General features: G+C 36.9%; 1 protein-coding gene and 1 long non-coding RNA gene across 2 annotated transcripts in view; one reads left to right on the top strand and one right to left on the bottom strand.

Moving 5' to 3' along the window:
- LOC142349540 (endoplasmic reticulum resident protein 44-like) overlaps window positions 1-9174 on the top strand; it is a 558035-nt gene that overhangs the window by 157938 nt on the left and 390923 nt on the right. The gene's annotated exons all lie outside the window — the stretch shown is intronic.
- Window positions 8551-9174, bottom strand: part of LOC142349851 (uncharacterized) — a 10542-nt gene continuing 9918 nt past the window's right edge. The window contains exon 3 of the long non-coding RNA XR_012760851.1: window positions 8551-8788. This is a non-coding gene — a long non-coding RNA (uncharacterized LOC142349851). The remainder of the gene's footprint in view (window positions 8789-9174) is intronic.

Raw genomic sequence — 9174 nt, 5'->3', positions numbered from 1 at the left:
ACCATGATGGGACTGACTATACGTTATACGATCATTAAACCGGGGGGGGGGGGGGGGGTTAACGGGAAAGACCCGAATCATCCGAGCAAGATCACGTTAAACAATGTTGTAATGATAAACCTCAAATTACCAGCATAAGAAACCTAGAGTAAAAATACCTAGCTTAAAAAAGAACATCTGACAATTCTAAAAGTTCGTGGATGCATTGACGTTTGCCTTCTAAAAATTTATTCACGTTTTTATTGACGTTCCCCCCGGTGTTTTACGCCCCTATTTACAAAAAATGTATTGTTATATAGAATGCTACTATGTAAAAATTAACACCTGGGCGCATAAAAGGTATATCCTGACTCAGAGGGGGAGGAGGAGAATGGAGATTTCTGTATCAGTAGAAGTGCTTAACGTGATCAGTAACTTCCTAGTCTTTCTTGGAGAGAACTGAATAAAACTGCCAAATAAAATGTTTCGAAAAATATGTACTTAATAAAGACATAAGGAACAGTTGCTGTGACTGGGAGCCCAGTCAAAAGATATAATGACTTATAAACATAGAAAAAATTAATTCACGGTAGAAATTTATTTTCTAACCCTCTTCCCAGTCGGCATTAGTCAATTTTACTGAACTCAATGACTGACTTATGATCTGTTTTGGAAAATGGAGACATTGAACTCAAATGTGGGCAGCTTTCGAGATATAAATTATGATTGAGTTTTCACAAAGACAACCAAGCAACTCAAATAGGTTCAAATAAATGCGCTGGTAGCATATCAAAAATGTATAATTTCGGGCTGTAATCAGTGATATTGGGACTTGTTGCATCAATGGAATAAAAAAAATTTTTTAGTGCCATGGATTCTCATCTTTCAATGAATGCAGTTAAAAACTCACGCCATTGTCTCAGAAGAGAACAACAAACAAAGGGCGAGGATTACTTTTTCAGTTTCAAAAATGCAAGAGAAAAAAAGTAAGGCGGCCCATTGAAGCATTCGTAAAGTGCCGAATCCTTGACTATACTTGGCTCTAATAAATAATAGAGAAAATTTTGAAAAACAAGCCGCTTCGAATTTGTGCTTGTGATTCTGACTGATTGGGTGCTTAACTGAGAAAAAGAAAAAATAAAAGTTGAAAACGTTTTAAGACTTTACAGTTTGATTCCAATAACTGTTCATAATCTCACTAGAAACGCGTCGACAATAAAACGCTAATTGGTTTCCTGATAACCGATAAAAACTTTTTATTCTCTTTCGTTCACTTTTTTCACACATCAATAATTATTTTGCTAGAATTTTAGCACTTTTCTGAGATCATTTCCAATTTTTTTCAGACTTTCGCCAGTTCTTCTCTTTCATATTTTCCACATTTTCTCCCTTAATCTTACAAAACTTTCACCGCATTCTGCATATAATCCTCAATAAAAACGCTTTCCTTGAGTATTTTTCTTAATTTCTGTAGACAATATCCACATTTTCATCATTTTTTTGTGAGAGTTGAGTTGAATTTAGGAAATTGTGCCGAAGAAGCAAAACTTTGCCTCTTTCCGAAGTGCTGAATTTTTGAAAGACATTTGTATATTAAATAATTCTATAAAAAAATGTGCTGCAATTGTTGAATTTATATATTTGGAACATTTTATATAAGAATTCGTTACCTAATTTTTTGCAAACAGCTGAAATGAATTTATTCTACTAAATAAACACTTACTACTCAAATCTCAAATTTTTCCATAATTTCTACAAATTCCGCGGATTTCTATCAAAATTATTGACTTGCACTTGCTAATACCTCTTTTTCTGTAGTTTACATTGGTCACTGTCTTTATTATGTTATAAGTGAGTTGAGTCGACAAAAATTTTAATTTACTGTTAAAGATTCTTGAAGACCTTAATCTGGAAAACAATTTCAGGTGTCATTGTTGATAGAATCGATAGCCTAAGAGTGCTGAATATAAGTATAGAATATGCTCGTACCCGAGTCCCGGTACATTCCATTGCTGATTCCTTGAAAACCCATAATATCAAGTATGCAACTATTAAAAACAAGTAAAAAATAAAAACTCACCCTGTCCAGATAAACACCAGTTCTGGCATGGTTACTCATAACCTGAGTTCAGCCTTGGTATGTACGATCGAAGGCTGAATCTTCACTTGGCATGACGTGAGGCAGTTTGATTCCACATTGGGCATACTGCATGGAAAACATTATGATCATGCTTCACTTATCAAAAATTTCGAAAAACAGGCATTTCAGTGAAACAAAATGGCGATTTCCGTATTTTGCCTTCAGCGTGCGTTTCTGGTAGTCAAATTGAATGAGCCATTAGATCACACTGACAAATTAGGACAAATTTAGGACAATTTGTCATTGGGATCTCATGGTTAATTAGATCTTCTTCCGGTAGTCATTCAAACTAAAATTCAATCTAAAATAAAGCTTTCTTCTTCTTTTCCCAACGCCCCCTGCCGCCGCAACCCACTTCCCCAGAGTGTTTCATAAGAGCTCTCAGCCCATCCCCCACCACCTCCTCCATATTTGCCCCATTTTGAACTTTCGCAAAGGCTGGTTTTAACCATTTTGAGTCATACGGCACACTCGTTTTGAACCCCCAGACTGGCTCGTGCAAATGGCAACCTTCACCTTCGGCGACAACCACAGTGATCACTGGACTCTGTGTCTTTGAACGATGATGCTTGATTTGTCATCAAATTTACAAGTTGTCACAATGCCCCGAGCTTTAATTAAAATATTGTGCTTGTTTTATTTCTGTTTTTACTATTCTATCATTAATGTGTCTTGATGTTACATTTGCTGCTTTCCGGTGCCTCTTGCTTTTGGTTGTTTCAGATATTCTTTTTGGTTCAATTAAAGACGTTGTCGTCCAACAACGGTGCTGTCCTGATGATGACAGTGCTCCGCGTACTACTTTGCTCATCTTCAGTTCGAAGACACAGAGTCCAGTAATCACTGTGGACCAGGTTGTCGTCGAAGGCGAAGGTAGCGATGTACACGAGCGACTGGGGGGGGGGGGGGGGCTTACAGAGAGGGTACCAGATGGCCGAAAAAAGAGAATGTGATCCACATAAACAGAGAAATATAAACATTTTAGCAGAGATCGAATCCAGGATCTGTGTGTCATGATATTTCAGTACTGAATCATAAAAAATTTCATTATGATTTTTACTATGACCAGAGTTCTGATCATGGCATTTTATAGACATTTCATAGTAAAATTCATAGTAAAATTCTGAATTTCTTATAAACATAATGATTTTTTCTCTGTATTCATTCTGAACATTATGTCCTTTTCCTCTGCCTTTTTTCTGAACATCATGACTTTTTCTCTGAATTTGCTCTGATCAGTCTGACAAAAAAACTTGCACCTCAAGAAAAAACAAACAAAAAGAAAACTCTAATTAATACAATCGAATACTTCAAAGCGATAATTATCAAAATTCATCGCAATTAAACGTTTCAAACAGCATAGACTTGAAACACTGGCGGCAGCTCTTCTGAAAACAAGAGTCTGAAATAATCAAGAGTCTGAGGGATTCAACAGTCTTCACTCTCATGGCATCCCTTGTCTTCACTCTCTTCAGCTCTGCAGAGATTTGATCCCATAGTGCAGAGATTCAACAGTCTTCACTCTCATTGCATCCCTCTTCTTCACTCTCTTCACTTTCAAAACTCTCGCCGCTTTCTGATCTTCCACGTACTGTACTCAATATTCTTTGTAATAATGCAGTGTTGTTGTTACTACTCCTCTCGAACTGAAACACGTTCTCCGGGTTGGCACTGAACAATTTCCATCATTGCCCATTCACCCATCGGGACCCAAAACTTCATACCTGCAGCCACCTTGAATGTGGCACTGTCCCGTCTTCAACACATGTGTTTCACGGAATTACGGTGTCTGACCCCCAGATTACGGAATTACGGTGTCTGAATTTCGGTGTCTGACTGAATCACAAGTAGATTAATCTACTTGTGATTCAGTATAGAACAGTATAGAATCCCCCCAGATTACGGATGTGATTGTAGATAAACCAACGGAATTAGCTTGCGGATGGTTGAAAATAGCATCTTCATGCTCAACCAAAATTTTTAAGATCTATTCGAAAATTTCATTTTTTTTTCTGAAAACCCTATGAACATTATGAAAGACTCGAATCATCATGTTCATCCTACTTTCAGAAAAAATGCTTTCTGGATTTATACTGAACATACTTGGCTAACAAAGTACCCTTAGGTCACTCTGATTCAGTACTGAATCGTCGATATACTATTGGGATGTACTGATTCAGTAATGAAAGTCTATGACACTCGGGTCCGGGATATCAAACAGAATCCAACAGATCAAACAGGGATCAATCAGGGAACTGTGATATCAAATTCAGAACTAATACCACTAATAATTCACTTTCATCACTTCTTCATTCACTTTATCCGGACATGTTTATTTTAATTCACCTTATTTATTCTCTTTATCCCGGCATGTTTATAATAATTCACTTTATTTGATTGCAAGGTTTTCACTGATGTGACCATCATTAAATTAGGACACAAAGGCACAGAAAGAAGATCAATTTCATGACTAAGCGAACATTCGAGGTTCGAGTGAGACCAATTATGCGCAGATGAAAGCAAGTCGTTTTTTGTTCATGAACCTGTTAATTTCAGCGGCGCTTTATTTATGCCAAGAACAAAATCAGACGCTCTTTATAAATACCAAGAGTAAATTAAGCCGCGAATTGTTCATGCCAAGAACCAACTAAGATGTAATTATTTACGTTCCGAATGAAATCATGTAAACAAAATTGTGCCCGGTTGACTCATCTTAAAAATCAGTCTGATAATTTTAATATAGCTAGGGTCAGACGAAAAAACAGAATGCATTATTTAAAGATTCAGTGCTGATATACACTAGGGCTTAGGTACGGGTGTCGAAACAATTGAATTTTAAATGATCTGCTTAAAAGTTAACATACAAAATGATGTATCCATGGATGCGTTGAACGAACGAATTTAAACCTTCTTTGTGCTCTATTCACACCATTTTAAAATTTTGCATTTATAAATCAGTTCATCTCACGAAGCATGAAAATAATCGTGTCTTCAATTTGTTCCAGTAGACGAACACAATTGGGCTTAAACATTAGGCTATAGTCAATCAACTAAGTCAAATTGCTATATGTCCAAATTTTCAAGTTTTAGGTATTGTGTCGTCAATTAAATAAGGTGTTGGAAAAAACATAAAACGTTTAACCACAATTGAGTTCTCAGTGCCAGTAAAGCTGCTGGTCTATTGTGACTCATTAGTTTCCTTACTTACTTCAAAAAGTGCCTGTCATATTCACATCTGCCTGCGAACTGCATGGCCGTGGTACGCTTGATCAAAATCATTAATATTGCTGGAGATGCTGGATGCTTCTAAGATGCTGGATGCATCTGAAATGGGAATCAGTTCAACTGTAAACAATTCTGGTCCTACTTAAAGTCATGTAATTTTTGAGAGGGAAATACAAGAAATGTTTCGGAAGGTAGCGAGTGCAATTAATCGTCTTCCTTAACTTCGGCATTTCTCATAACTTTTCTTCGTGTCCTCTGTTAACGCAATGTATGCACCAGTATTCCCTCCTGAAATTAATATATGTTTTTTTTCGTCCAAGTGGGACACTACTATCATACCGAAAGCTTTTGAAATTCGGCCTAATGGCAATGGAAGGTAAAAATCAATTGATTTGGAATTGTTATTTAGTTCTAAAACATTTTTGCGAGCAGCATAAAAACTTGCACTTGGGCAGAATGAGAACCTTCAGACCCAAACTCGGGCTTGCTTGAGTTTTGGTCTGGATGTTCAAGAGGATAGATTGTATCTCCTTTTCAACAGTAGGGAGCGACATGGCCTCCCATCATAGTTGTCCAGTGATCCATCTTCTTGGCCAACAATTTTTTGCTGCCTATAAAAAGCAACGAGATTTCTTGTCTGTATTCATTGCAGCCCACTTGGATTTCATTGCCCCTTATAGAAAGCAAGCGGGTCAAGACGAAGTTGTATCACTGACAAAGTGAGCAGCATGACGTATGGCTAGCAAGCATGAGGTATGGTTTTTTCTCTATCGAAACTCTGATACTGAAAAATTTTTGTAGTTCTACCGCGTGTGAAAGTTTTTGAGTTGCGTAGCAATTTGGGTGGTTTTGGCTGCCGTTATAGATTGGTCACATTCAACAAATTGCTGTGATTATTCTTGTAGCTGATAGAACAGAACTTACGCAGAGCGGGAACTGTTGATCCATGATGTTCTTATTCCCGAAGATTCACCTGTAGTGCACACCGTTCCGATGAAAACTCTTGGATGGCATAGCCTCCAAAAAGGCTCAATACGACTTTTTAATTTTGAAAAACATTAAAAAACTTTGGAAAATTCTAGAATCTATTGATATTTATTTGTTCGAAGGTTGTAAAATGGTTTCAGACCACCTATTCTGTTTTTGAAAAATTTGCATTTGCAATGTGAATGGTTGAGCATTTCCATTTTTTTTCTAGCATTCATTTTATTTTGACAACTCTTTTTTTCAAGTTTTTTGCTCTCAAAAAATTTAATTTATGAGCTGCTCCAAGAAACTCTCATTATCGATTTGTGGAATATATATTAATCAGTAGCTAAGAGACAATTTATGCTCTAAAAATGAGAGATCTTTTAAAAATTTATTTTAAACCTTGAGAACTGTTTTTTCCTCATGTTAAAGCAATTACGCGAGAATGTTCCAATAGTTTTTTGAACATTTGGATACAACCTAAAAACGTAAAACAAACCCAGAACGAGGTTTTTTTGATGACTTTTTTAAGAAAAGCGGCGAATGCGGTAAAAAAAAATAATTCAACGCATTTCACCGCATTGCTTACAAAAATTCACCGCTGACTTCACCATATATTTTACAAAAATTTATTGCATCAATTTTCGTGGCAAAATTATGCAATAAATGCGGTGAATGCGGTGAAAAAATATTCACAGGACTTTACCGCATTTCTTAGAAAAAATTCACCGCAAAATTCACCGCATTTCCTACAAAAAACACCGCATTTGTTTTCCAACGTTTACTGGATCTGATTTAATTTCACAAGAAAGAGCATTGAAGTAAGTGATAGTTCGCGCAGTGGAATAAGAAGTTGAAGAAATGCAGGAGGTGAGAGGTTCGACCCCGTGTATAGAAGTTTCTTTTTTGCAAGAATACCGAGAACACAGTGAAAATAAGTAATTCACCGCAATTCACCGCATTCACCGCAAAAAGATGTAAGAAATACGCGGTGATTTTTTCCACCGCATTTCACCGCTTTTCTTACGAAAAATTAAACGCCAAACCTCGACCCGGGAAGGCTGCGGCAGATATCCTAGCTGGACTCCAGTTCGACTTACGATAATAAGTCCATGGAAATAAAGAGGGATTTTCTGGAAGACCAAGTTTCTACATGTTTTGAATGTGTTTTTGCTTGATTGATTAAAGGCTTTCATAAAGTTTCTTTGGAGAGAAACAGTCTTCTTTTTTGAGAGAAAAAGTCTGAGAGACTTTTTGGAGAGAAACAGTCTTAGAGAAACAGTCTGAAAGACTGTCAAGCCACAGTCTGAAAAAGATTTCCATGTAGGGCTCGAAGACAACAGACAATCGGCCTAAGACGTGGTTTCTCTTAAACAAAGGCAATAACCGTGACACACCATAGTAACGATTATTTTTCTCTGTTCAGATTTCTACGAGTTATCAATTTGCCCGGAACGAGTTTCAAGTCTTGATCTGTACTTCCCCAGTGAAATACACGTCTTGGGTCGACTAATCAGTACTGATCACGTCTTATTTCAATTCTCAAGACTTGTCAAGCCATAGTCAAGACTTAACTTGAGCTTGACAAGTCTTAAAACAGTTTTAGTGAAAATTTCGAATTGACCAAAAAAGTTTGGTAAACGTGACCAAAAAATTTCGTAGAATTAGGGGAGTAAAATTTTAGTCATTGTTAAGACTTCGTCTGGTTACAGCAATTGATTGCGTTCTGAAGGTATTGGCTCAGGATGTGAGCTGCTAAGTCTGGCTGTTATAACTTTGCGAAATGCATTGAGAAAAATTATTTGCGTGTTGTTCGTAAAATTAGAATTGGAAAACCAAATATGGTGAACGCGCAGGTACTGGATCCGCCAGACGCAGACATTTCAGCTCCTTGATTATATCACTTTTCTAGGGTTCGCTTGCCTGGGTCTCATTTGTTGGACTTTAATTTTATGGCCTCTTTGATACTTGGTTCCCAGGCAGCTGCTGCCACATTTTGCCACCGGTCTTTGCGCTCGCAGATCTTTTCACTAATCTCTTTGGGTTTTTTTGGAACACGCTATACAGAACATAGAACGAATTTGTGAGCTTTTACTTTTTTTTCAATCAACATTGTCCCGCCCAGTTAATTTTTTTTTCGCAAGATAGTATTGAGGTTTTTTCACGCTTGCTGCATTAACTCAGCATTATGTTTCGTTTGAAGACTCTATTTTCTTTGGAATTAAATTGATAGGGATTGTTTTATATAAAGATATAGGGAAAAGTTTGTTAATTCAGGGTTGGTTTTATTTGAAAGTTAGTTCATGCATCCAAACTGCCTGCGAAGCCGTTCTACCATTTTCACGATAGGCGCATGAAACGGTCTGATCATAATTAGAACGAGAACAGTGTTTAGAAATCCAAAACTGACTCGAAATCCTCTCAGAAGAGTATCCCAGTTCATAAGACGCCGAATGTAATCAAATGTATCCATCTCTTTTTGAGGTCAAAGCGTCTTCTTAAAACAATTGCTTCAAAATTTTAATAGTATTATCCCGCGGATAAAAAATTAAAATTTTTGGAGGGCTCCTTCGTCTTTTTTCTTCGAATTTTTACGAAATAGTTTTGCAATCTTAATCTGAGTGATTAGCGTGATAATTAGAGCGTTTCTAAGTTATATATGAGCGTTTAGTAATGGTCTTTGTACGATCACTCAGGAACAATGCAACCGTTTTTGATTCACCACTGAAGAACCCTGGCAATCCCGCCACATCGTATATGATTCTTCGTAGCATTCACAATCAAAAACGGGTGCATTGTTCCTGAGTGATCGCACAAAGACCATTACTAAACGCTCCTATAAAATTTAGAAACGCTCTAAT

The sequence above is a fragment of the Convolutriloba macropyga genome, chromosome 11 (assembly GCF_964194025.1).
Source record: "Convolutriloba macropyga chromosome 11, txConMacr16.3, whole genome shotgun sequence".
Taxonomy (NCBI): Eukaryota; Metazoa; Xenacoelomorpha; order Acoela; family Convolutidae; genus Convolutriloba; species Convolutriloba macropyga.
The sequence above is the reverse complement of the archived record's forward strand: the minus strand, read 5'-3'. Positions and strand labels throughout refer to the sequence as shown.